Raw genomic sequence first — 27,857 nt, 5'->3', positions numbered from 1 at the left:
TTTCGTCTTCCGAACTAATGGCGCGGTTGTTAAGGCCAATGATATCAATATCATCAGCATACGCCAGAAGTTGTACATTCTTGTAGAAGATGGTACCTTCTCTATTTAGTTATACAGCTCTATTTATTTTCTCAAGAAGTAGGTAGGAGGGGTCCTTCTCGGTCCTGACGGAGCTTTCAAAGCAGCTTTGAAATCGACGAAAATTTTACGGGTCTTTTCCAAGATTTGGAGCTTGGTAAATATCTGGTCAGTTGTTGCTTTGCCAGGTCTTAAGCCACACTGGTAAGGTCTAATCAGTTTATATTGAGGAGGCTTATCCCACGGTAGTTGGCACAGATTGTGGGGTCACCCTTGTTGTGGATTGGACAGAGGCCAATTAAATTCCGTCGAGCATGCTTTCGTCCGACCATATTCCACAAAGAAGCTGATGTATGCTCCTCATCAGTTCTTCGCCGCCGTGTTGGAAAAGCTCGGCCGGCAATCCATCGACCCCCGCCGCTTTATTGTTCTTCAGACGGATAATTGCTATTCGAACTTCTTCATGGTCGGGCAATGGAACGTCTGCTCCATAGTCACGGATTGGGGAATCGGGTTCGCCTTCTCCTGGCGTTATACTTTCACTGTCATTCAGCAGGCTGGAGAAGTGTTCCCTCCATAATTTCAGTATCATCTGGGCATCGGTTACTAAATCACCTTTGGGGGTTCTACAGGAGTATGCTCCGGTCTTGAAACCTTCTGTTAGTCGCCACATTTTTCGTAGAATTTTCGAGCATTACCCTTGTCGGCCAGCTTATCAAGCTCTACATACTTACGCATATCGGCCTCTCGCTTCCTTCTTCAACTCTCGGTATCTACAATGTGCGTTCCAAAGTAAACAGGGCTTTCTGAATCTAGCGGTGGCACCATCTATATGTCGACTGGTGCGTTAGAATCTGCTATATTTATCGATTGCCCAGTCAGAAATTCATTGATTGGAAGTGAAGTTATTGCGTTGTAAGTGTCAGTATGTTTGTGTTATCGGTGCGAAAATGAGCTTGGAACAAAGAGTCAACATCAATTTTTGTTTTAAAAACGGTAAAACTTTTACCGAAACGTTTAATTGATGAAACAAGTTTATGGCGACGATTGCCTATCCCGTAGCAGAGTGCACGAGTGGTTTCAACGTTTTCAAAGTGGTCGTGAGGACATAAATGACGATCAACATGTATGCCAACCAAAATCCGTGATCTCCGGAAATTCCATCGAAACTGTGAATTCATCAAAATCCATCGTGGAAATAGAATTGAACATCTTCAAAACATCGATTTATCGCATTTTGACCGAACATTTGGGCTTACGAAAGGTGTGTGCACGGTTTGTTCCGCACAAATTGACTGACGACCAAAAATTGCTCAGAATCCAACATTCGAAGGACGATTATTTGACCAAAAATCACATTTTAACCATTAACCACTCCCCGTATTCACCTGATGTGGCACCGTGCGACTTCTTTCTTTTCGGAAAAATGCATTTGCCCATTAAAGGAAAGCGTTATGCAGACGTAGGGGCCATTCAAAAGGCTTGCACCGTCATACTGGCGGCCATACCGACCAACGAGCTGAAACACTCGTTCGACATGCTTTTGGACCGAGCAAAAAGCTGTATTGAAGCAGATGGAGACTACTTTGAATAAAATAAATTGATTTTGAGGTGAGGTAGGCAGTCTGTTTTCTCTCGATCGGAACGTTGCGAGGTAGGCAGTCTGTTTTCTCTCCGCTGCGAACTGGCACTCCTCGTTGTAACAGCTTTTCTTCTGCATTTTCCGAAAACCAATGGTTTCGGTTGCACCTGTACGTAAGGAGTTTGAAATGCCGTCCCACAGTTCCCTTCTACTGAGTTGTTGACGAGTGCTTTCAGAGAGCAGGAGTGCAAGCCGTGTAGAAAATCGTTCGGCTGTCTATTGTGATTGCACTTCTCAACGTCTAACCTTTCTTGTGTTTTTCAGAGGCGGGGCGTATCTTGGCTGCAACAGTATAGCGGTCCGAGTCGATGTTAGGATCTCGGAGCGTAGGCACGTCTAAAACTCTGGAGACGAGTCTTCTGTCTATGAGAACATGATCGATCTGGTTGGTGGCTTTTCGATTCGGAGACAGCAAGGTAGCTTGGTGAATTTTCCAATGATAATGTCTAGTATCACAGATAACCATATTTCGGGCCCTGGGGAAGTCGATTAGCCTCAACCCGTTTTGGGATGTTTCCTCGTGGAGGTTGAATTTACCGACTGTTGTGCCAAATATACCTTCTTTGCCCACCCTGGCGTTAAATTCACCAAGCACTATTTTGACATCGTGGTGGGAACAGCACTCATGGGGCCGCTCCAAGCTCTCATAGAAGACATCTTCTGTCACATCGTCCTTCTCTTCTGTCGGGGCGAGAACGCAAATCAGCGATATGTGGAGGAACTTTGCGTTGATGCGGATTGTGGCTAGACGTTCATCCAACGGATGTTTTTTGGCTACCCAGAGGTTAAGGACCGAAAGTAGTGAGCTGCTTGAGTCATGTGTAAAAGAATAGTTTCTGGCCACTCCCAAGTGAATGGCAATGAGAGAACTTTCCTCACTTTGCGTGAACTTCTACACATGGCTCCATCCTATTAAGGAGGTGTGAAAACAGGCAAAATCGGACTAAAGCCACGCCTGATTCTTTCACTTTCCAGTACACAAATCAAGAAGTGTGAGAGCGTGTTTTAATCAAGTGTATGAGTTATATAGAGTATATGTATATATAAAACTTCTTAGATTCCCATCCTCTGGTTGACGTTTTACACTTAAAGTGTTTCCCTGGCTTTAATTCTTGCAAGTTGCAAGAGTACAAAATGTTCGGTTGCACCTTCCTTACTTGTTCTTCATTGAATTCAGTAATGTTTACAATCATGGAAAGATATACCCAAGAACAACGTTCACAAATTATTCAATTTTTTTCGTGCGCTTTTGCGATTTTTTTGTCGTAATAATCGTCCACCGTGCTCGTTATTCGTCGAATTGTTAAAAATTTCGAGCTACATTTTCTTTACAAAATGCAACTACTAATAAGTCAAAGAACCGCTCAAAGTTAAGAAAATATTGTTGCCGGTCAGGCAAGTGTTGCTGAAGACCGCAATTTGTCGATTCCAAGACGTTCTCAAGAATTGGGACTTTCTCAAATCACAACACGTTCAACAAGCGAAATGTTTCGAGAAAAGTTTGGAGATTATATTATCTCAAGAAATCGTGACTACTTAGACTTTCTTCAATCTTTAGAAGTCAATATTGAATCTGACTTGATTTAATGGAAAAACTACTCGAAAATTGGGTTCATCAAATTCGTTTCTGCAAAAGAAGTTGGTGGGACCTCTCACCAAAGCTAGAGCGTTGGGGCAGGCTACAATTGGTAGCAACTGAAAAGTGTTCTGAACCCAGCACATGTAAGGAACAAATTCATGGTAGGTAGCATTCTTGTTGAACGGAAACACTGCGTAGCGAAGTTTACTCCTGATGCAAGATATGGTCGGGGCGAAGACGCTTTTGAAGAGGAGCAGTAAGCTTTTCACGGATGAAGCTCAGGAGGAAAGTTGCAGATAAAGTTTTTTGAAGGAGCTCTCCCACAAATATAGTTTCGGGCTACCAGACGGCTTTCAAATTTTATATTGCCTTAGCATTTTGTATATATAACCGTTAAAATGACCGGGAAAGGTACCTTACAAGTAATACAATTGCGGTTTGCTCAAAATCGGCCTCCTGTTTATCATTTCCGCAAATTATACGAAAATAAACGGAAGAAGCGAATTTTCTTATCCTACTTTACGCCTACGAACATAATTTATCGTTATTTTTCCTCCACAGCAAGGGAAAAAAATGAAAATAGGACATATACGATAAATGTATATTTGTATATTGGTATGTATACACCTACGTTACATAACTTAAAGTAGTTGAATTATCACAAAATGCGAGTGCCGAAATAGACAAAGCTTTCGTGGGCAAAGGAGCAAATTACATACATATAAAGGAATGAAAGACAGTAGTGGAAATGTGCAAAATCATATTTTTCTTACACCCAGCTTCCGGGAAATAAAAAACAGTTACCATTTGCACTAAAAAAGTCGTTTCACCTTGCTTCAGACAGCCTGTCTAACAGTAAATACATACACATAAGATAGCTAAGCCCGACACAGCTTACCGCCGAAGCCACACACCGGTACCACGTGGATGCAATGAACAAAGAATATGTGCCCAATTTCGCCGCGAAAGCAACTTTCCATTCTAACAAAACAAGAGCCATTTGTATGAATTTATGTGCTAACGAGTACACCACACCTTTGTTCAGTTTGTCATACATATGTATGTGAACTGCAGTTCACAGTACAACAGATCTATGTACATACATACATATGTATGTATGTGCGATAATTCAGTTTGCAGAGCGTAAGAAATTTTCGCAGCTGTGTGTCGACTACTTACATACATTGCAGATGTAATTGCCGTCTCTAAACGTACGCATATGCCTGCGATCTGCGCAGCAGATGTGACTATGTGCTCGTGAGTACAGGGTGGTACATATACAGTTTGTAATACTTCTTTGATTGGGAATGAACTCGAAAGTGATACGTGCCGCTAATCTAAACCGCATTAGCACCGTCTACTCTAAAAGTATAATAGTCTAAAGTAAATTTCACTTTTTGAATCTAGCGCCCCTGGTGGCGCCATCTATATACATATGTATATGTTGACTAGTGCGTTAGAATCTGCTATTTTTATCGATTGTCCAGTGAGAGTTTCATGACATTTCATTGATTGGAAGTGAAGTTATTGCGTTTTAAGTGTCAGTATGTTTGTGTTATCGGTGCGAAAATGAGCTTCGAACAAAGAGCCATTTTATTTTAAAAATGGCAAATCTTTTACCGAAACGTTTCAATTGATGAAACAAGTTTATGGAGATGATTGCCTATCCCGTAGCAGAGTGAACGAGTGGTTTCAACGTTTTCAAAGTGGTCGTGTGGACATAAAGGACGATTTCATCACAAATCAGCCGAAATCATCATTGAAATTCATGGAATTGTAATTGAACATCTCCAAAACATCGATTTATCGCATTTGGACTGAACATTTGGGCTTACGAAAGGTGTGTGCACGGTTTGTTCCGCACAAATTGACTGACGACCAAAAACTGCTCAGAATCCAACATTCGAAGGACGATTATTTGACCAAAAATCACATTTCAACCATTAACCATCCCCGCATTCACCTGATATGGCACCGTGCGACTTCTTTCTTTTCCGAAAAATGCATTTGCCCATGAAAGGAAAGCGTTATGCAGATGTAGAGACCATTCAAAAGGCTTGCACCGTCATACTGGCGGCCATAGCGACCAACGAGCTAAAACACTCGTTTGACATGCTTTTGGACCGAGCAAAAAGCTGTATTGAAGCAGAAGGAGACTATTTTGAATAAAATAAATTGATTTTGCCAAAAAAACCATTTGTTCTGTTTTTTGTTTTAAGTCCTGTTTACTTTGGAAAGCAACTTGTACATGTATGTACATATGTAGTTAAGCGCCTAAAAATGCAACGAATGTGCTGGTTAGGCCATGTCATTCGCATGGAAGCCGACACTCCAACGAAAACTTCCTTCAATTCGAGACCCATGAGTGGACAACGGAAGCAAGGACCCGGCCATTATTCTCGACTCACGGTTATGGGGCCAAAAAATAGAAGAGGAAAGGTCCTCACGGAATAATTTGTATTATTATGTATTAAAAAATATATGCAGATAAAAATTAAAAAACAATGTTTGATAAATTTTTACAAATGCAAATATATAGTGATAAGCCACCTGAATAGATGAGCTAAACTTAAACACTTATTTTACATATTTTTAAATGTCGAACAAAGTTGTTGTTGGCGATGCTGTAAACCCTTAAACTTACCGGTTAGCACCGACGTAACGGCTTAAACGCGGCAGGTGGTCACAGCAAATTGAGAGTTTCAGCACTTGAGTGCACAAGGTAGGCGTTAGTACTCCTTACTCTGCACCCGATGAAAACGGGGGACGTAAGTATGTTAGGATGAAAATAAAAACCCTTGCTGCGAGAGGAATGTTTGCACATTCTACGTAAGTATGTACATATGTAATCATACAAATATGAGTACATATTCACACATTTCATTTACTGGCTGCTTCTGGGACGCGCCCTAAAACTCATAAGCTTAATTTCAGTTAAACAAAGGGGTACTTGTATTAAATTAAACAATGGAAAAAGTGTGGCGATTGGCGGGGATTTGAAGGTGGGTTTGCATATGCCCGCCAAAAGTCATTCTCCAGCCCTCAGACTACTTCAAAGAGTCCAACAAAGCAGATTATGGCGTACGGTTGATAAGCATAACAGAATTGCGTAACTGCTCTCTAGGTAGTACCGGCACATTGAAAAATTTACCCAAGTTTATATGAGGGATGACACTAGAACTGAACTAGTTAGACCTAACCTTCAAAAAGCACTTTTTGCTGTGCTCATCAACTTTTCAAGGCGAACAAATAGATTCTCAGAAGCATGGGAAAATCCATGATAGAAGGAGGAAGTGTTTTAGTTGTTGGATAGCAAAATCAATTTTTTTTTTATTTTCGTTCAAATATACGAACACAATTCATTTGATCGAAGTTTTGATGAAATACAAGGAACGACAGACAATTTATTTTGGCCTCCGTCTCATGCCTACGTCATTGTTTTTGCAGTGGCAGAAAACATTGTTCAAATTATTTTAAAGAATTCTTCTAAATTGAGAGTCCTCCTGGTTTGTTCTAATTAAGTAAACCACACCGTTGTGGATAAACGAATCGATACTTCTCTGCTCGAATCGCTCCCATCCATTAAAAAAGAATAATCAAATTATTGGCATAAAACACCTGAAAATAACAAACAGCTCGAGATCGGCCAATGGCTTTTGGGTACCTTAACCAGAAAATCGGTCGATAAAAATTATTACAAAATATTTACACGAGAACACACCCCTAACCTGACTCATTTGTGCTGCCCAAGCCTTAAATTTAATTATCGCCACTTTACGAAGTGCCGTTATCGTACGACTACCTGTTATCAGCTGCCATACGTCATATTTTAAAGCGATGCTTTTATACACACGAACTCATTGAAGGGATTATTTTTAATGCAATAGGCAAATATCGCTAATGCATTGCTCTGCACATGACATATTACACATCATATATACATACATCTCCCGCATACATATAGACATGTATTGGAACAATGTGTACTGTTGAGAATACTTTCACTTTCTTTGTGCGGCTCTTTGTCTGTAACTTTTCAAAAATGAAACAATGCACCCTATATTCAGCTCTTATTTAACGACATATAACTCAGAGTTCAGCGGTAGTCGGTGGTTTCCTTTTTTTACAGGAAATTTTTGGTAAAATCTTCGATTTCGTAATAAAAATGTTGCTTCGTAGTCAAATACTTTCTTTCTTTCATTCTCCTGTATATACCACTGTGGGCAAAAATATTAAGACTTTTTAATTTAAATTTCGGCCAAAACCTGTTCACCGAAATATTTTTTTTTCAAGGTTGGTAATTGGTAGTGTTTAGTATACGCGAGACTTTCTGAAGTACATAAAGTGCATTCGGCGATTTTTATGTTGAGTGAAATTATTCAACAAAGAAGTTTCATTAAATTTTGTGTGCAGAATGAAACTTCGAGTGCCGAAACTTTCAGAATTTTGGAAAAAGCGATAATAACACAAATTATTCTAAGAGCGTCGAGAACGCGTTGACACGAACCACGTTCAGGACGGCCATTAACATCAACTGACGATCAACACGTATCACACATAATCACATAAAATAAAGTTATTGGTGATTGAGAATCGACGATCAACAGTCAGAGATCTTACTGGCATTTTGAAGAATCATTTGGGCCTAAGAAAAGTGAAAGCACGTTGTAACGAAGCTTTTTTCTGCCCCTGCTTCTTACAAGTATAAATTGCTGAGATATACTCGCCGTGTCCAGGGTTCGTTACAATAAATTTGTAAATATTGGGGCTCTTCTGCGAATCGTACTTTATTTTACTTTCAACTTATATTAGTATGTATGTAATATACATATATTAATCTACTTTGTTACAGAATAGTCTTCTGCGTTGTACTGTCGTCGCCGGGGACGACGCTATCCGGGTAACGGTTCTGTGTGGCCCGTTAGGGCAATACCGTTTCCCGCTCTGTTGCGCTTCTGGGCGCTAGACGACCTACGGCTCTGTACCGCGACGATCACTGCGGCTACTTCTGCCGGCGCTCGCGTTGGCTTCGCTGACACTATCCTCTGATGTACGCTGACGCTCCCGTGTAGCCTTCCTCGCGCACACGTTGACACTCCTCTGTTACGACGACTGCGCCCGGCTGTTTCTGCCAGCGCTCCTGTAAACTTCGATGACGATGTCCTGGCTTATATGTACGTTGACGCTCGCGTGCTACGACGACTACGCTCGGCTACTTCTGCCGGCGCTCGTGTAGGCTTCAATAACGCTACACGGTTAGACCAGTTTACGCTCCTCTGCGACGCTGGAGAGGTCCTTTTAATCACTCTGCCGCGTAAGGATCCCGGATCACGGAAGACTGCGTTAGCGACCGCGATGTTAAAGGTTGAGTTGGTCAGAGGATAAACTCACTACCAAGCTCACCCTTAACAGACGGCGTTCACAAGTCAGGGTACCAAGACTAGCCAGAGGATAAACTCACTGCGTAGTCTGATGCCAAACGTGCGTACGCTGTCACAGTCCCGTGCTGACTCCCTGATCATCGATCACCTAACTCCCCAGCAAGCCTGTGCTGCGTGCTAAAACATTCGCAACATGTTGCGTTGGAATGGCGTGTGTTGCTGGGACGGCGTATATTGCTGGCAGTGGCGTGGTTTTACCGCTGCGTATGCATGCTTGTTGTTGTTTTATCTGCTTGTCTGATTTCTCCGTCTTCGTGGTATCCCGCTGTATTGCTTGCGTGGCGTGGTTTTACCGCTGCGTATGCACAGTTGTTGTCATTTCATCTGCATGTCTGGTTTCTCAATCTTCTTGTGTTTCTAGAAGTGGCGTGGTTTTCCCGTTGTGTTGTGAACAATAGGGTGTGCCTTTATGGGTTGTGTGGGCTAAATTCTGTATAGATATTTAGTTCTCACAACGTTTAATTCCAAAATCGATTTTTTCGAAAAAAAAAACGTCCAACCAATATCGTGCCGCAACCACCGTATTCGCCTGATTTAGCTTCGTGTGACTTTTGGCTATTCAGCAAACTCAAACGACCGTTTCGAGGAAACCGTTTCGAGTCAATTGAAGCCATTAAACGTAAATCGCTACTCGCATCGAAGGCTATTCCGGAAATTCACTTTAACAACTGTTCCGAAGATTGAAAAACGCACAAGTCTATTAGGCCCAAGAGGGATTACTTTGAGGGGGACAAAATAAACTTTGGCTATTCAGCAAACTCAAACGACCGCTTCGAGGAAACCGTTTCGAGTCAATTGAAGCCATTAAACGTAAATCGCTACTCGCATCGAAGGCTATTCCGGAAATTCACTTTAACAACTGTTCCGAGGACTGAAAAACGCACAAGTCTATTGGGCCCAAGAGGGATTACTTTGAGGGGGACAACATAGACTTTGAAGAATAAATTACGACTTTTAAAGTTTTAGAAAGGTCTTACTATTTTTTGCCCATAGTAATATAAAGAGTTCCATTTGCTTAATGCGTTTCTGAAAGAGTGTCATTAAAGGCGGGAATACCGGGATAGCTTGTATATTGAACTAGAAGCATTGCCAGTTCATCGCTTTTTTTCATTCACAATAGCTATGATTCTTCCCAAAAAAGTTGTTGGCATTAACGGGAAAGTTCATTTTGACAGATAAAAATGTAAACAAACCAAAATTACAAAATTTTGTGTTTTGTTTAAGTTAAAATTAATACAAATATGAACATCTGTTATAATTTTTTTTGTACTAATATCACCGAATGAACAAAATAAATATATTTATATAGTAATTAATATCCCGTTTACAAATTGAAGAATTCAACTTATCTTTTCTCCACATCAGACATTTTGAAAAAAATTTAATATCAGCTGTCTGTTCCCGCCCCCATTGCCAACACATTTCACATATTTCGGTTTTAAGCGAAAATACATTATGAATTAAGAAGTCCCAGTGGTCTAGAATTTTCAAAAAATCGATTTTTTTTTGTTTGATAGTTCGAAAGTACAGTCCTTTAAGAATATACTGTAAAATTTTTGGAAGGATATTCACATTATTTTAGCTTCTACAGCCGTTTTAGCAGGTAGCGCGCGGTCGAGGGGCTCAATGAATGGATGCTTTGTACGTCATTTATCTCAAAACTACTTTTTTCGGCGTGCCGTTGATGAAAAAAAACTATTCATCCGAATCACTTGAAATTTTAATATGGTGTTTATAAGATCAATATCTATCGCTGGGTCTACGATCAAATTTTAATTTTAAGAACTTCGATCTAAAACTCGTCCAAAAGTAGCTGTTTTCCGAATCTGAACTTCAATAGCGTGAAATTCTTTTGATTTTCAATTTTTTTTGGTTGTATCGGGTGATTTTTTAAGAGCTTGATAACTTTTTTTAAAAAAAAACGCATAAAATTTGCAAAATCTCATCGGTTCTTTATTTGAAACGTTAGATTGGTTCATGACATTTACTTTTTGAAGATAATTTCATTCAAATGTTGACCGCGGCTGCGTCTTAGGTGGTCCATTCGGAAAGTCCAATTTTGGGCAACTTTTTCGAGCATTTCGGCCGGAATAGCCCGAATTTCTTCGGAAATGTTGTCTTCCAAAGCTGGAATAGTTGCTGGCTTATTTCTGTAGACTTTAGACTTGACGTAGCCCCACAAAAAATAGTCTAAAGGCGTTAAATCGCATGATCTTGGTGGCCAACTTACGGGTCCATTTCTTGAGATGAATTGTTCTCCGAAGTTTTCCCTCAAAATGGCCATAGAATCGCGAGCTGTGTGGCATGTAGCGCCATCTTGTTGAAAAGAAGTTCAGTTCTTCCATTTTTGGCAACAAAAAGTTTGTTAGCATCGAACGATAGCGATCGCCATTCACCGTAACGTTGCGTCCAACAGCATCTTTGAAAAAATACGGTCCAATGATTCCACTAGCGTACAAACCACACCAAACAGTGCATTTTTCGGGATGCATGGGCAGTTCTTGAACGGCTTCTGGTTGCTCTTCACCCCAAGTGCGGCAATTTTGCTTATTTACGTAGCCATTCAACCAGAAATGAGCCTCATCGCTGAACAAAATTTGTCGATAAAAAAGCGGATTTTCTGCCAACTTTTCTAGGGCCCATTCACTGAAAATTCGACGTTGTGGCAGATCGTTCGGCTTCAGTTCTTGCACGAGCTGTATTTTATACGGTTTTACACCAAGATCTTTGCGTAAAATCTTCCATGTGGTCGAATAACACAAACCCAATTGCTGCGAACGGCGACGAATCGACATTTCACGGTCTTCAGCCACACTCTCAGAAACAGACGCAATATTCTCTTCTGTACGCACTGTACGCATTCGTGTGGTTGGTTTAATGTCCAATAAAGTAAACTGAGTGCGAAACTTGGTCACAATCGCATTAATTGTTTGCTCACTTGGTCGATTATGTAGACCATAAATCGGACGTAAAGCGCGAAACACATTTCGAACCGAACACTGATTTTGGTAATAAAATTCAATGATTTGCAAGCGTTGCTCGTTAGTAAGTCTATTCATGATGAAATGTCAAAGCATACTGAGCATCTTTCTCTTTGACACCATGTCTGAAATCCCACGTGATCTGTCAAATACTAATGCATGAAAATCCTAACCTCAAAAAAATCACCCGATAGTTCCAGCGAAAGCTGCACTCCTCTACTGATTAATAATTTATTTGGTTTTTATGTTTCAGATGTTCTGAAGAGTCAAAATCAACAACGGCACCGGGAGTCATTTTTTAAGATAGCTTTTTTTGAACGCCATTTTTAATATTGTTAAATTTTTTTTTTAATTAACAAAAAAATATTTTTGAACTTTTCATAAAGTTATAAATAAAAATGTAAAAATTTTAAATCGGTTGCTCTTTTTTTAAACCTTAAAAAAATCCAGAAAACACCCTTAATTTGAGGGTTCTAGATCACCGGGACCCCTTAAGCCAAGAGCGTTTTATTTGTCAACGATTTAACTATTAGCTTGTGACGGTCAAATCAAAATCGGCTAATGTTTATACTTTATAATTATAATTGATAAACGTGTACCTATTATGAAGAAATACAAGAATAGGAATTTGATGCATCCCTAATGATTTTTATTGTGAAATGTTTTATTTGATTGCACATGTTAGAAGGTTATGAGCTAAGCAGAATGCCGATAGATGTCATACTCTACGTATGGGCCGATTCGGGTCATATGAGATATAAGAAAAAGGGAGCGGCAGCATTGAATTTAAGGGGTTAAGAATAGTTAGAATTTTCGAAAAAAAAACTATTTTTTGAGTAAATCCGGCAAATGCTTTGCGAGTCATTCAATAATTAGCATTGGGTTCTAGGGCGTTTTTTTGTATTTGTTTAACTAATTGCTAAAGAAGATAATATTGGTATACATTTTTCAGCTTCTTTTGATTACTGTAAGTTGTTTGTTCGATTCGCTATTCATTTGTATAACCACTTTAGCCACTTGCTTGATTCAGCAAAATACTGTTAAGTACACTTTGGTAGTTACAATATCGTCTAAATACTTCTATATTTGGTATCGGAAAGCAAAAAGTTACAAAGTTTTTTTAAACTCACAAATCGGTACTCATTTATTTCAGGTGACTACCGATTTTTGGTTGTATGAAGCATATTCTCACAAACATCTGCAATTAAACACTTGAACTTCTTATAATCAGTAGATAAAAACAGCTTGAAAATTAAAATTTTGAATTTAATCGAATAAGCAGTTAAAAATGATAGGCTGGTACTCGCAACGTACTTAGGTAACCTTTCTATAAATAAGAAGCAAGTAAGCGAGTAGATATGTTTGTGAGTAGCAGTACGCTTATCAATGTTTAAAATGAATTTGCATTAAATTTCCTAATCAAAAACTTGTGAAAATAAGAGTTATACATATATACCATATAAACAAAGGTTGCATTAAATTAGCACGAATGGGTTCTGAGAAGCATTGTCAAATTTGTATAAGAACAAGAGGGCGACTTTAATCCGATCACAACGTTCACATACAATATACTTATTCGCGATTTGCCTAATTTAGAAAGTGGCAAATGAACTGACTCGTAAATCCCTTAAACTAGCATAATCTAATATAGTAAGTGGCTTTGGTAGCAGTTATACCACTTTAATTATTACAATCTTTTAATTTTAAATACGTATTATAGTGAACTGGAAACAATTTGTTCTGGCTTTCACATGAATATTTTCACATGAGAGCCGGGAGAAACATACTTTATCACTGAGAAATACAAAAACACGTAACCAAATCAGGCTATACTAGTATAAATATAAGAAAGGCGAGTTCGCTTTTTGTTGCTTAAAAAACTCCTGCCCACTAGACTTGCAAAATGTGTTTTTGTATTGACAACTCTTGATGTTCTTCAAATCTGCTAAAGGTCAAGATGCTTCACATATTTCTATGCTAAGGCCAGCGAAGAACAATTCCCGGTCTCGGAGTTATAAGGGGGTCCCCGGACCTAATCATATCTCTGGAAGAGGCGAAATATAACAATAGATCGTAGTAGATCCCCACTTGGATCATATATTTTATCATATCTCATATATTTCATCACATATATAGTAAACGCGAGCATAATAAATGGGAAGATAGAGTTCGGTTCTAACAAATTTAGTTCTCCTTACTGTGTTTAAATTGTTTTCATATTTAAATAACCTTTTTTGACAGCACTGAGCCCATGCTCAAGAGTGTTTCCGAGTATCTAGCTAATGTTCAGCAAATATTTTGGGCTTGTTTGGTTGTCTGGTTAACACATGTTTGCTTTGAACTTTATTTTAATGGTAGCAGACAATAAACCTGAAAAATATATACGAAATTATTTTATGACCCACGCTCCTAATGATAAGAAACTGTGGGCCAAATTAAATGCGCATTTGCTTTTTTTTTAATAATTTACATAAGTTTTTTATTACAATTACTTTTATATGCAAATATTTGCCATTGACTAATTTCCGAGATATTTTGGAAAAGTTTGCAAATTAAGGACGATTTTATAGCCTTTGAGACTTGTACAAACGCGGAATTTTTCCAATAAATTAAATTTCCATGCTATATTTTGAGAAATCTGCTGGAAAATCTATCAAATTTATAACTTTTACTTATCGTTGAGAAGAGAAATTCTCCTCGTGACCCCTGAAGAAAGTGTCGCTGGTCCTAGTCAACTAACGAACAGTTTTTGAGATATCGATATAAAATAAAAACACACTCTTTTCTCCTCAAAAAGCGGCTCGTAAGTCGAAATCACCGATATTGGACGACTATTGCGTATAGCAAACAGAACGATCGGAATGAAGTCCTTGTATGGAAAACTTTTGTATTTGACGAGATACGCGGCACGGATTATTGTCCAAAGCCACAGTGCAATCTCCGAAGAAATTGTTGTGATCGTATCACTATAGCATATAACTGTTTTTCAAACTGAACGCTCAAAATGAAGTTAGTGTATGGAAAACTTTTTTATTTGACGAAAAATTCCATAGAATTTGGATGAATTATAGTTTAAGACAAGGCCACATTATGCGAATAAATCAATATAGCATTTTGCTTTCCAATAGGGGAATTTTTTCAATAGTGAAGGGTATGTACATATGTATATAAAAAGTATTTGAAGCAACTTTTATAACATCAGTGTCAACCAAGGAATCGCCTTTTATATCAATGGACGGCTCTTAAGGTGTGCGCATACGCTAAACCGGGGAGTACTTTGTTTATTTAAGCATTCGTAAACGTTCTATAGAAGATTGATTTGTTAATTTATGACTCACCAATTTATACACGAGTTATTTAAGTATATATGAAGCGCTTTCTTAGCAACTGACCTTGAAGACTGCATTCCATACCGAATTATTAACTTTAGTTTTCTAACATTTAATTATAAATTACTCTACACTCCCTGCTCGCTTGTCATATTTACAACCGTCCTATCAGCGCGGGCTGGATTGCTCCATTTATCAGGCAATTAATGCTTCGCGCTACCAAAAGCTGATTTATGAAATTTCTCTTTACTGCCTTTGTCCATTCATAGAAGTGCAAACCAGTGTTTATTTACTACACCTTCTACACACACACACGCACACTAGCACACATTCAAGCGACAATATACGCGGCTGTAAATTTCAATTATCAATGATTATGCCCATACACACATACATAGGAGCAGTCTTTTGAGTACCTATTTGTGTGTGTGTGTGCTTTGGAGTGGCCACAAAGTCTGCTGCGAAATCAACGCTTTCAGCGGAAATGCGCGCCCAACTACCGTTATGTCACAGAGTTTAATACCCAAACACTTTCAGATCACTTGTTACAATTGGTGAATTAAGGCGTTTCGAATTTAAGCTGTAGAAACCGTTACATTTGGCTCTCACCTCTAACTGCACGCTGATGGCCTGGTGTCTTATTTAGAAATTACTAAGCGCGCTTTAACGTTAGGTCTGCAATCACGGCGAAGTGACACCATCGCTTGATGCGCCCACCTTTTATCTCGGTTGCCGTTAGTTCCCGTCGGCGATTCACCGCTATCTTTCTTGAAGTCTCGCAATTAATTCACACAAAACACACACACTCACGCAAAATGTGCGCCGTGTTGCCGCAACTTATCCTCTGCAATCAGTGATAATCCTCGGCAAATTAATGCCAAATCTCATTTTCACTGGAATATCAAACACTCGCGTTTTTAATTTCTTTATTTGAGTTTTTTGTTCTTGATTGTTTTCCGTTTGTGCTTCTCGAGTTTCACTTCAACGAATTTTCGATTTCATTAATTGCGAATCGAGATCAAATACTTTGCGGTTGAACTCGCTCGGAAGCGTCGCGTCAATAAACTGTTCGCCAGCGAAGGCGTTCGTTCGTGTGAAGCGAAGGTGGAAAGGTGTCGTAACGTCAAGTAGAACTCTGATTATTCAAAATTGAATTTTACGGCGTTACGTGCCATACAATAACAAACACACATGCCATCGATGTCGCGATAAGGAACGTACACACGATTAAGATATGTAGATAAGTCGAGTGAGTGGAGTACTGCCATTAGTTCGTCTATATATACATATATACATACATATGTATGTATGTCAACAATAACTGTTAACACTACACTAAATCCCTGCAGAAAGTTATCCATATTGAATACATATGTACATACAATGTACATATGTACATAACTCGGCCCTCAAATTGAAATCCCAGCAAAGTTTCTTTTACTGCCTTATCTTAAAAACCTAGACCATTTGTAACTAGTTTAAGACTGTTACTTTACGTTAAGGGGGTATTCTGGTCTAAACGCATGAATTTCAGGTAATTTTTAAAAAGTCGTAAAAAAGGCAATTAATATTTTTACTATCCATTTTTTATTAGTTATTTGTTAATTTTAGAATAGTACAGAAAAATATTAAAAACTAAAAAAAGTAAAAAGTTTCAAAAATTATGAGCTGACGAAGTGGAGGGTCTCTAAAAATTTCCACCTAACCATACCCATGATTTCAACCCTCATAGTTATCTGAAACCATACAAAAAAAAAGATTATTAATCTAGAATAATGTCGCAATGGCTGGAAGTACGGAAATGTGGGAAACATTTTTTTTCACAAAATGGCGACTGCCTGAAAAAAAAGTTTTTTTGGATCACTTTTTCTGACTATTTCGAATTTTTTAAAAATAATAAAAATAAAAACTTGGGGATGGGGCTAGTTCCAGCCATAGACAAGCCTATAAAGAAGACTCTATAAAAATTTCAAGTAAATCGGTCCAGTAGAACCTGAGAAATCGTGGGTATCGTTCCGAAAAAGTCAGTTTTGAGAAAAAAGCGTTTAAAGTTTCGCGTAAAGTCTTTTGTTCGATTAGTTCCGGCCGAACCAGTTTGGATCCCGGGTCAGAAAAATGTCTATATCTCCTAAACTAATTTGAATTTTGAAAAATCCTCTTGTACACATATTCTTGAAAAGTTAAACTTTGAAAATATAAAAAAAAATTTAGATTTTTTTAAATTTCTAGACCAGAATACCCCCTAAACGTGCGATATCGAAAAGCACGGAATTATTTTTGAAATGTCAGGAATATCTACAAAAGTTTACTGAAGTTTTTTCTATCTTCTTTACTGAGAAGGTTTGAGAGGCTGATAGATTGGCGAACGCTTAGGTCAGGTCTGTGGATATTGTCCTGCAAGCCATAAGGTTCAAATAATTCGCTTTTGGGACGATTCTAGGTATTGACCGAGCTTTCAGTAACACCTTCGGAAGCAATCGTAACAGCTCTGGGTTGTTTTGGGGTTCAATCGATGCTCAAACATCTTATATTCATGAGTTCTGCCATCGAACCTAATCTAGCCCTAGCCTTCTCTTTGAAATTGCTGTTGCCATCCGCGGTTTAGTAGAATGGTTTCTAAAAAGTGAACAGGTCCCCGAAATGGGTTTTACTTATGAACTACTTATTAAAGCTATGCCAATCGGTATATATTGGGTAGTCGAAAAAGCCTTTTCCTATTTCTAATCAAACTTCAACCGCTAGAGACATTATTCCATCATTGTAAAACGTTCATCAATGTGAATCGAAAATTCGAAATTTCCAGTAACTGTAACTTTTTTTCAACTTCCCCGAATTTAATTTTTTTGGTTAAATGAAACTTAAAATCTAACCTTTCCAAAACTATTTGGTATGACACAATGTGATGATTGAAGACACAAACCCCTTACACACAATAAACCCTCCTGAAATCAACCGTGCGCGCCTATGGACCCTCTTATAAAGTTTATCATATCATGTTAATATGTGTAGCTTATTGATAATGAGAAACAGAGATAAAAGCAATTTGCTCACTGATAATAGAGTGGAACATCGTCGAAGTGGTTACCGTATTCACCTGCCGCGTTTTCTGTTTGCCTAGTTGGCATTTTGATTACAAAAATCATGAATAATTTCGATATCACTATCGCCTTTTGCATCGGCCCCCAGCTTTGCTCACTTAAACTTCAAGTTTCCCTTTCAAGGAAGGACGAGCAGCATGTGATAAATGCGATAGATAGTCATTTCCGAGTTTAAGCTTCTTACATTCTGTCAAGAAAGTATCGGGAATTCTTTATTTCCCCCTCTCATCTCCCGCTTATATGGAATACAAGTAAATTTTTTGTCGTAGGTTGGTATAACTGTCCTTAATTATAATGCCAAAAATTAGCGCGATCTGTCGACCAGTGTGTTTACAGCAGCTGTTTATGACAGTCGACCTAAGAAGTGTTTGTCGAATTTAAAAATTTTTTTAACGTATTTGTGTTAAATTTTGGCCAAAAACTCAACAAATATTATATCATTGAGCAAGCACCGTATTCACCTGATTCACATACATATATTGCTCTGGCTTCTGGCTATTCTTGTAACTCAAAGAACCTCTTCGGGGAAACCGTTTGGAGTTAATTGAAGACATCAAAACAAATTCGACGCGAGAGCTGAAGGCCATCCCGGAAAGTGCCTATAAAAAATGTTTTGACGATTGGAAGAAGCGTTGGCACATGTGCATCGCTTCAAATGGATGTTACTTTGAAGGCGATAAAATAAATTTGGATGATGATTGAAAATTTTTCGATTTATTTATAAATTCCGGATACTTTCTTGACAGAATGTATTTAAGAAATCCATGCAGATGAAAAGGACACCAGTGGAAAAAAGAGTAAAGTTGATTTTGCTAAGGCAGGGTACTAAATTTAGGGTAGTATCAGAGAAGTCAGAGTTTGGGGTGTAGAACATGAAAAAAATTTGATATCAAGTTGAAGCATGTTTGAAAATATTTATATGCTTCTGTGTTGTAATACATGAAAGAATTGGCTTGCAAACTATGTATAACTATTTTTTTTTTAATCGTAAGGTCGCGTCATTTCAAAGAAACAGAAATAAGTACATAGTTTCTTTTTTCGTTCGCAGAGTCAATATAGACTTATAGCTGGACTTAAATTCAATATTACTGTTTGCGAAAAATTTTGAGTCAGAAACAAGGAGTAGTCATTACACTAAAGACTAAAGGATCAGGAGCATCAAATGATTCAACAGATAATGGCAAAGGACTCCTGTATGCTAAATATGAGTTCTACTGACCTAGTAGAAAGATTGAATTATTTCAAATAATCAGTCGCAGGTTTCAACCTGCCCCAACACCAAACACAAAGAAGCCAACACAAAGAATATATCTCGACAAGAAGTGCTACTTTGGTCCCCTACATAAAATTAGTTCCTACAGCTTCCAACTAGGCTATTTAGGACTTCAACAAATGTTCAGGCAACTTGCGCATTAGCAAAGTGCCGGTTAAGGTGCTTCATAAATGATATACAATCTTCAGCTGTGAGGACAAATCAGTTCAGCTGCTACTACGATGGTCAGGAAAAAGAAAGTTCTCATCAGGGCAGGTAAGGAGCAGAAGTCTTGGCTACACTCGGTGCTTCCAGATGCCGCTAACTATGAAAGGAAGCGCTCACTAAAATGGTTACAGCCGAAAGGAAAATAAGACAGCATATTTTCAGCATTAAACTGATAGAACGTTGATAAGTCAATAAACTTAGAAACTGCCCTTGTGAGTGGTCTTGAAATTTTAGTTCGAAAACAAATAAAAATTACGCAATGTTATTTAAAATGATATCAAACACAACAACATGGACTTAACCCGAATCGCACCCGCGCTGAGTTAATAACAAGGCTATATCTCTCGATCTCTCATCAACAGTTCAAGGTTTTCAAAGTCCATTGCACGCATCTACAAGTATTGTATGCGGGTTCATTCGAAAGGCGAGAGGCATAATTCATCATTACGTTAATATTATGACATTGAATAAAATTTGCAATAAATGCGCAAATTGTGCGATCAACATACTATAAATTCAGAGGCGAAATAACCCAATTGAGCAGCACTTTGACATCTGGTATTACTGCATAGTTCCACCCATTTCAGATGACTAAGTTCGTGCTGCTGGCTGCTGTTCCGTAAATAAATATTACAATTTTGATCTCTTCAAACTTGAGCAATTTGTATTGCAAATTTGTTTTCCCAATTATTATATTTTCCCACTATTTGTTGATGTTTTTGTATATGTTTCGCTTTCTGTTACGCTGATGCTGCGCGCCAATGGATTGTTTCCCGTTCGTAGGTCGTAACCTGAATCAATGAAATTGCATTATAAGTGCTTAGACAAGTCTAATAAAAGCACACATATTTTTTGTTTGGTCTCAGCACAAAATATTGCTCGAAGAATACTCAAGTGTTTCCGGCAAAGAAATTGATTCCTATATGCCATTTCTTATCTAGCCTTCGCGGACGTTTGTAGTTTTGCGCTTTTATGAGTATCATTTTACGGTAATCACTTGGGGCGCTTTAGCTTCTATTTTATTAGCTATTAAAAAGTTTTACAAACCACATTTCGATTGAAGATTCGCGCGCAGGAGCGAGATGTTAAATTGATGCGTAATGAAGGCAACGATGATCTGAACATGTGTGTTATTGCTGGCAGAAACAATTATGAGAATTGGTCTGAAAACGTGTAGATGGTGTGGGTTGATGGAGTGACTGTGGGAGTTTTTAAACAATTCTCATTTATCTTTTTCGTCTCGTAGAATGATTTAGTTTGGTAAACAATTTTTGAGTAGCTTTTTATTTTTGAGAGAAACTTGCAATAAATCTCGTCAAGGTGATATTTTCTGGTTGTAGAGAGAAGTGATAAAATTTTTCTGTCCCAGCTTTTTCGAAGAACTTTAACAAAAGGTAAAAAGCTCAAAGCTTCTATAATTTACTTGATTTTAGTACTTAAAAATTAATCTTTTAGTTTTCAAAAATGTAACGAACAAACTTTGTGTCTTGCTTCAAGAAAATTTCAGCACAAACTGGGCAGTTGAGAGGAATTTCACAAAAATTACAAAAAAGGCAGGAATACATCAGAAGTAAAGGTCTGGCAGTGGCACCTGCCTGCAGAATGGGGCTGACAGATCGAGATGACTAGAGGAAACATCAAAAACAAAGCGCCAGGGAAACAATAGAGCATGTCTTGTGCACTTATCCTGCACTAGCAAGACAACATTTCAAGCAAATGGGGGTCTTAATAACAATGTCATAGTGGAGTTTTGAATAGTTCCTTATAAGAATTTACTACTTTATCCTTATTTATCCGTATATATACAGACAGACAGACAGAGGGACATGGCTAAATCAACTCAGCTCAACATACTGATCATTTATATACATATATGTATACTTTATAGGGTCTCCGACGCTTCCTTCTGGGGGTTACAAACTTCGTGAAAAACTTAATATACCCTGTTCAGGGTTTAAATATTTATAGTACATTTGTAAAAGGGTTTGTAGGAAACTATATATATGTAACATTTCGTGCAACCATTTATGCACGGTTGATTTCGTGAAAATTCTTGAAGAAAGCAAGTACTTCGAGTTTCATTGAAAATTTAATAGGCTTTAGGTTGCAGTGGGTAAGCAAGTAGAGTATCCAAAACGGTAAGGACACTATGATATATGATTAGGTTATGAAGATTAGGTTAACCATATATGCATGTATACTAAGAATAAGTACTATTACGCCTTGACAGAGTATATTAAGTTTGCCACGATGTTTGTAACACCCAAAGAGGAATGTCGGAGGCCCTATGAACTATACATACCTATATTTAAATGATCAGCGTGACTGATATTCCTCCTGTATATAAGCGAACTAGTTCTTCTGAGATTGCGATCCTGAAATTTTGGACACATCGTTTTTTCACCATGGTGCTCATTTATCGGAAAGCCAATATTGGATCATACTATATCATATAACTGCAGTAACAAACTGAACGATCGGAATCAAGTGCTTGGAAAGCTATTTCATTTGCCAAGATGTCATCATGAAACTTGTCACGGATTATTGTCCAAGGCAATGGTGTAATCTACGAAGAAATTGTTCTGGTCGGACAACTATACCATATAAACTGATGCATCAACATATAGGTCTTGTATCAAACAAGACAATTTGGACAAGCATATGATTCCATTGTTACTACCAAAACATGAGCCTACGAAGGTGAAGATAAAGAAAAAAAAAATTGTATTATTCTACCATTTATAACTTTTTTAAGACTGTATAGTTTTCTTTCACATTAAAAAGGATGACAGATCCCTTAAATGATGAATTTAAAATCTAATTAAAAAAATTCTTGTGAAGCGACAAATTAAACAAAACTAATCAAATAAAAAAGAATATTGTTTTCTCTGCAAAGTTTTTTGACTTTTATATACCGCCTTAAAACTTTGTGCACCCTGTATAATAAAGTCGTATCTGCATGTTATTTACCCTAAATCTCGAATTTATTGCCCTCCAATAGTTAATGGGCTTTGAGCTGTTATTGAAGGAAATAAACGCATTATTTATGTCACTGTCACCAACCATTGGTGCTTGAACTAATATATGTATTTGAAACTCATTGTTATGAAATCAATGAAGTTACGGCGCAATCAATGAACTTGACGAACAAATTTCTGTTATTTCAAAGATTTGAAGCAATAACTACCTACGCGGTATTTATAGACACACTTCTGATTCCACAATCTTGATATAGTTGTAAATATCAGGAGAAAAGTCTTGACAGAAAATTTGGTTTAGTCATTGGAACTAAATGCATTTTCGAAAATCGGTAGGCCACAACCACAATGACCTAAGCTGTCCCCAAATTAAGCTGAGCAAAGGGCTAAGCAAATCGCGAAGCCATTGTCCGCTGAGTATTATTTTTGACTAATTTATTTAATAGTTGTTTCCAGGTGCCTAATAAAATCAAGTTGCTTATATCGCGTTAGACATTAATTCCCCATTTAATGATGGAAAACCTGCCAAGTAATGATGACTATCACCTTTTGAGGACAAAGTACATATGCTGTAATTTTTGAAGGTTTGATAAAAAATAACGTTCTTTATGGGGGTGGTGAATATGTAGGTATGATACTCATATACCAGCTGTACATATGAGACCAATATCCTGCGTTAATAAATATGTACATATGTATGTGACAAACTTTCCAATGAAAGAAATGTTAGCCGAGAGTTCATAATACTAGAAGAGCCCTAGGGCTGAAATATGGGTAGTAGTAATTGTTTCCTCCCAATAGATTCGTGGTTTCCAAGCCCAAAAAGGACATCCTCTCATACATAAGTATCTGTTGCATTGATAGCCATTCGAAAGCTACTTAAAATACGTTGAACCCTTCACTACTCGTATGATATTGGAAACAGATGAAACATTACATCAAGTGATATTGACTGAAGCTGCCTAAGCGAATGTTTACTTTGAGATAGACCGTGCTAGATAGAAAACAGATAGACATAAAATGAGGCTTTCATCGCGACCTAAGGTTCATTGTGGCTTCCCTTATGTTACAACGAATCACAGTACACTGACAGATTTCAGAGTCCTTCTGGGTGCTATTGAGGCTATGTGATCCCTATTCGAATACATAGATCCAAAGAACTTGATGCTGCTGTGCAGTCTAGCATCTGGTGCTCGCGGAAACCGGCAGTTTGCACAAAAGGGTATACCCATGGGTAAGTAGGTGCTTCTTGAGCCTACAGTATCCAGTGTAAAATGCCATAAGTAACCAGGATTTGTCTCTAGATAGCTTAATTCCTCATTTAAACCTAGTGGGGTTGTAACCATCCATTAGCAACTTCGCCTGCCGCATGCTGTGAGTTGTAGACCAACCGAAATGCACGGCTCCGGTCCAACCATCCTGGAACAACTGCAGAGCGGGAACCTCATCAGCCAGTTCATTCCAGGCCACCCCCTTGTGACTTGGCATCCAGATGAGGTGCATTTGTTTGCAAACTGATAGGCTACTCAGGCGTTCCAGGCAGTCCAATAGTGATACAAGTATAATCAGCTGAGATCACATTAGGTGTCGCTGGACTATCGCTAACTATGGCTCTACTTTCCATTCGATAGATAGTAAATGTGGGAAGTTTTAAATGCGTCCTGCGACACCTGCACCAATGCCTTCCAATGTTTTAGAGCCTTCACTTAATAGTGCTATGCCTTAGCACTAGGTCAAGCGTACTTACTCCATTCAGCTGTACTGCCGAGGGTAAGTTGCTGTGGGAAGCTGACCCTTTTGGCAATGGTGTCCCTCGAGAGAAGAGCCAGTGGGGTTTTCATTAGTTAAGACCTTTATTTGCTGGGACGATATTACCGTACCCTTCTAACCGTAAGTCTCGCGCTACAATTTAAGAAATAGTGCATGGTTTCTACAAATATTTACGTACATGAATTCGTGGTCTTTAAGATTCTGCTGAACAACTAATTGGTATATCAGAGCGATTTAATTGCCCAAACAATCGTATTTAATCTTCCATTAAGGCAAATGATGACATAAAATGTAAAAGCCGTCAAGCTCCAATAAGCAAAATTGCGTGCGTGAACGTGTTTATGTGTTTTAGGCGCACATAAAAACCGTTATACTTATGCACACATACATATATAAACACACACGCGCCTACCTGCAAACTGTTTTACTACGCGCAGTTTTAGGAAATTCATATTTCCTGCAGCATTCGTTAACTGAATGCATAAATCTCATGACTCTTTAGTTCTACAAATTTTCACCTACTCAAAATATTTTAGAAATATTTGCCAATTATTTATGTATGTGTACATATGTACATATGTATGTATGTAGATATTTATTAAAAAACACGAATAATGAATTTGAACATTTCAGCAACAATTTACAGCCATTAGAACACAGATGTTCATCAATATGTCATGTGTATGTGTGTGTGTGTGTCTTCCACGACGCTGGCTTCCAGGTTACGAGTATAAACACTGCTCTATATATAGACGGCTGAGTATAAAATTTGGTTGCAATTTAATGTTTTTACTGCGATTTACAAACATACAAACGTGTGTTCGAATATTTTTATAGAAAACGTGTGGAACACGAAATTCTTTTGGAAACTCAGTAACCTACAATAAATATTGTGACGCGAAATAATAAACACGTTCATAAATGTTTGCACGAAGCTGTAGTTGCCCGAGCTCCCTGTTCCATACAAAATTAGTCTCCCAAGTATATTTATGTAATTGCACAAATGAAAGGTGTGCAACACTCGCCAGGTGATTTGTTGATCTCAAACGACCGAGTGACTTTCTAACATGATCAAGCGGCTCGCAGCGGATTAAGACCCGACAAAAACAAAAGCACCGCAAAATATCAAAGAAAGACCGAACATTAGCTAAGTAACATTGTGACGAATTAGAATAGTGAACACATTTTGAAATATTTTAAATACATATATGCACCCTAGTACTAGGCATAAGAAAGTGAGATTAAATTCTGCAATAACATTTGAAAAAATGTACAAGCACTTCTCAGCAAATGATGTTCAATGACTTAGCTTTGGCAACAACATTGATACAAATTTTTTAAGAATTCTTTATGAACATTCTAAGCTGTATTGTATTTTCTTAAATAATAACTACAGGGTGTTTTTAGGCGTTTACTTTTCAATAAGGCAAATATTTTTTCGGATTTGGCCTTTTTTAAAGCTGTTACTTGATATATGTATGTAAGTATACTCAATGCGGTTTGGCATTTTATAATGAACACACTCAATTTTTTCATTTTCGTTCAACGAAGAAGCTCAATTTGGGTTGAATTGGTAGGTTAATGAACGAAATTGTCGCATTTAGAGTGACAATTATCCACAATCCAATGTTTATAGTCGCGGTTTGATGTGGTTTATGGGCAAAGGAACTCATTGGTGCATATTTCTTGTTCTTTACTGCTGACATACGACCGCAATTGGTGCAGAAAGTGATCGAAATGTTTGCCTCTCGGTTGGAATTTATGCGAGCTTGCTGCAACGCTCACTTGCACGAAATCATTTTTAAAATATAATGGAAAACTCCTATATTTAATAAAGCTTAAATTCTTGGTCATAACATTAAATTATATGCGTTTAATTTCTTCTTGAAAACGCATGTCTAAAAACAAGTTCATACACTTGATGAAAAGACAATCCTTTTCAAATTTATTTTCAAAACATTAAAGAAAACGCTGAAATATGGTGTTTGGTATAATTGTTTAAAAAATTGACAAAAGCACTGGCATCTTTCGGATCAAATTTCACATCTCACACCTTCGGCTTTATTTCACCTTTTAACACAGGTCAAAATGGGTGTAATCCCATCTCAACCAAGTCCTATCCCAATAAAATGAAATTTTCATCTGAGGCATATAAACATATGTATGTACCTACTTATGTATATTAAAATTGAAATAAAACGTAGGACAAATCGTGTTGCTGACTTGTTGATACTAACACTTCTCCCAAGAGATGTGTTTCGACAATATAACTTCGTTTCGATCGGTCAGAACACAAATAAAATTTGCATCCCTCAAGCAAAACTTTGCAATCCTGATCCATGCAGACGACTTAAGTAAAAATTTAAACATCGTGGTGCAGCAAGATGGAAGCTATTTTTTTTTTGTATTTAATAACTTATAAACAAATTGCTAGACACTTACAGTTTCATTTCAATCGGTTGAGGTTCAAAGGTTTGCCTTTGGTTCTGGATCTATGACAATTATTATTAAATTCTTAAAAATTAATAAAGCACACTTAGGTACATCAATCAGTCACTCACATACATATTTATGTATATTTACTGGACACCATTAGCAAATTAAAAAAACACCTAAAAGTGTTCAACTGTATTTTTAAAACACTCGACTATTGATCACAATCTGAATAAATAATTTAGTGGTGTTTTAGAACCGTATCATTTGCTGTGAGCTCGTTCTTCGTCCAAACATTTATTGCCAAATGGCAATTAGTTTTAACTGATTGCAATCTCTTACACCGTAATTAAATGGGATTGTGGCTTTAAATAAGCAGCTGTTAATTGATTTTCAAGAGCATTAATTAATGCTCTCACACACTCGCGTTCGCAAATTTACGAGTCAAAATCCCCTTCATGTCCGTGTTAAACGACGAAGAGTATTCCACTGTCACTTTTCTTTCGTTCGCAAACAACCGTTTCCGTTGAATGTCTCCAAAGTACTGTTGTTGATGCGGTTCCACCAAAACCGGCTGCCTGCGACTGTTGCGCTCGTTTGTTTCGCCGCCATGGTTGCCATCGTGGCTGCGTCTTAGGTGGTCCATTCGGAAAGTCCAATTTTGGGCAACTTTTTCGAGCATTTCGGCCGGAATAGCCCGAATGTGGAATAGTCTTTGGGTTACAGGCGTGTGTTGGCCAACTGCAAAATGGCCATAGAATCGCGAGCTGTGTGGCATGTAGCGCCATCTTGTTGAAACCACATGTCAACCAAGTTCAGTTCTTCCATTTTTGGCAACAACAAGTTTGTTAGCATCGAACGCACCGTAAAACAGCATCTTTGAAAAAATACGGTCCAATGTGGGTCTTTGGGTTAGTGTGTGTTGGCTGTATATGTTCGCCATTACAGCGAATGTGGCCAATATCTAACATACATACTTATATAAGCTTACTGTCGCTCCTCTGCGCTGCCACAGCCACAACATCCAGATATTTAAGCATGAGTGTGT

The 27,857-nt window shown here is 37.9% G+C and overlaps 1 protein-coding gene across 2 annotated transcripts in view; it reads right to left on the bottom strand.

The window, feature by feature from the left end:
- Positions 1-27,339, bottom strand: part of LOC126763838 (5-hydroxytryptamine receptor 1A-like) — a 44,950-nt gene extending 17,611 nt beyond the window's left edge. For both annotated transcript variants that reach the window (XR_007667697.1, XM_050481623.1), the window contains exon 1: positions 26,819-27,339. The gene's annotated coding sequence lies outside the window, so the exon portion shown is untranslated. The remainder of the gene's footprint in view (positions 1-26,818) is intronic.
- Positions 27,340-27,857: the final 518 nt, after the last annotated feature.

This window comes from Bactrocera neohumeralis, chromosome 2 (assembly GCF_024586455.1).
Source record: "Bactrocera neohumeralis isolate Rockhampton chromosome 2, APGP_CSIRO_Bneo_wtdbg2-racon-allhic-juicebox.fasta_v2, whole genome shotgun sequence".
Lineage (NCBI taxonomy): Eukaryota > Metazoa > Arthropoda > Insecta > Diptera > Tephritidae > Bactrocera > Bactrocera neohumeralis.
Note: the sequence above shows the minus strand (reverse complement) of the source record. Positions and strands in the feature narration are given on the sequence as shown.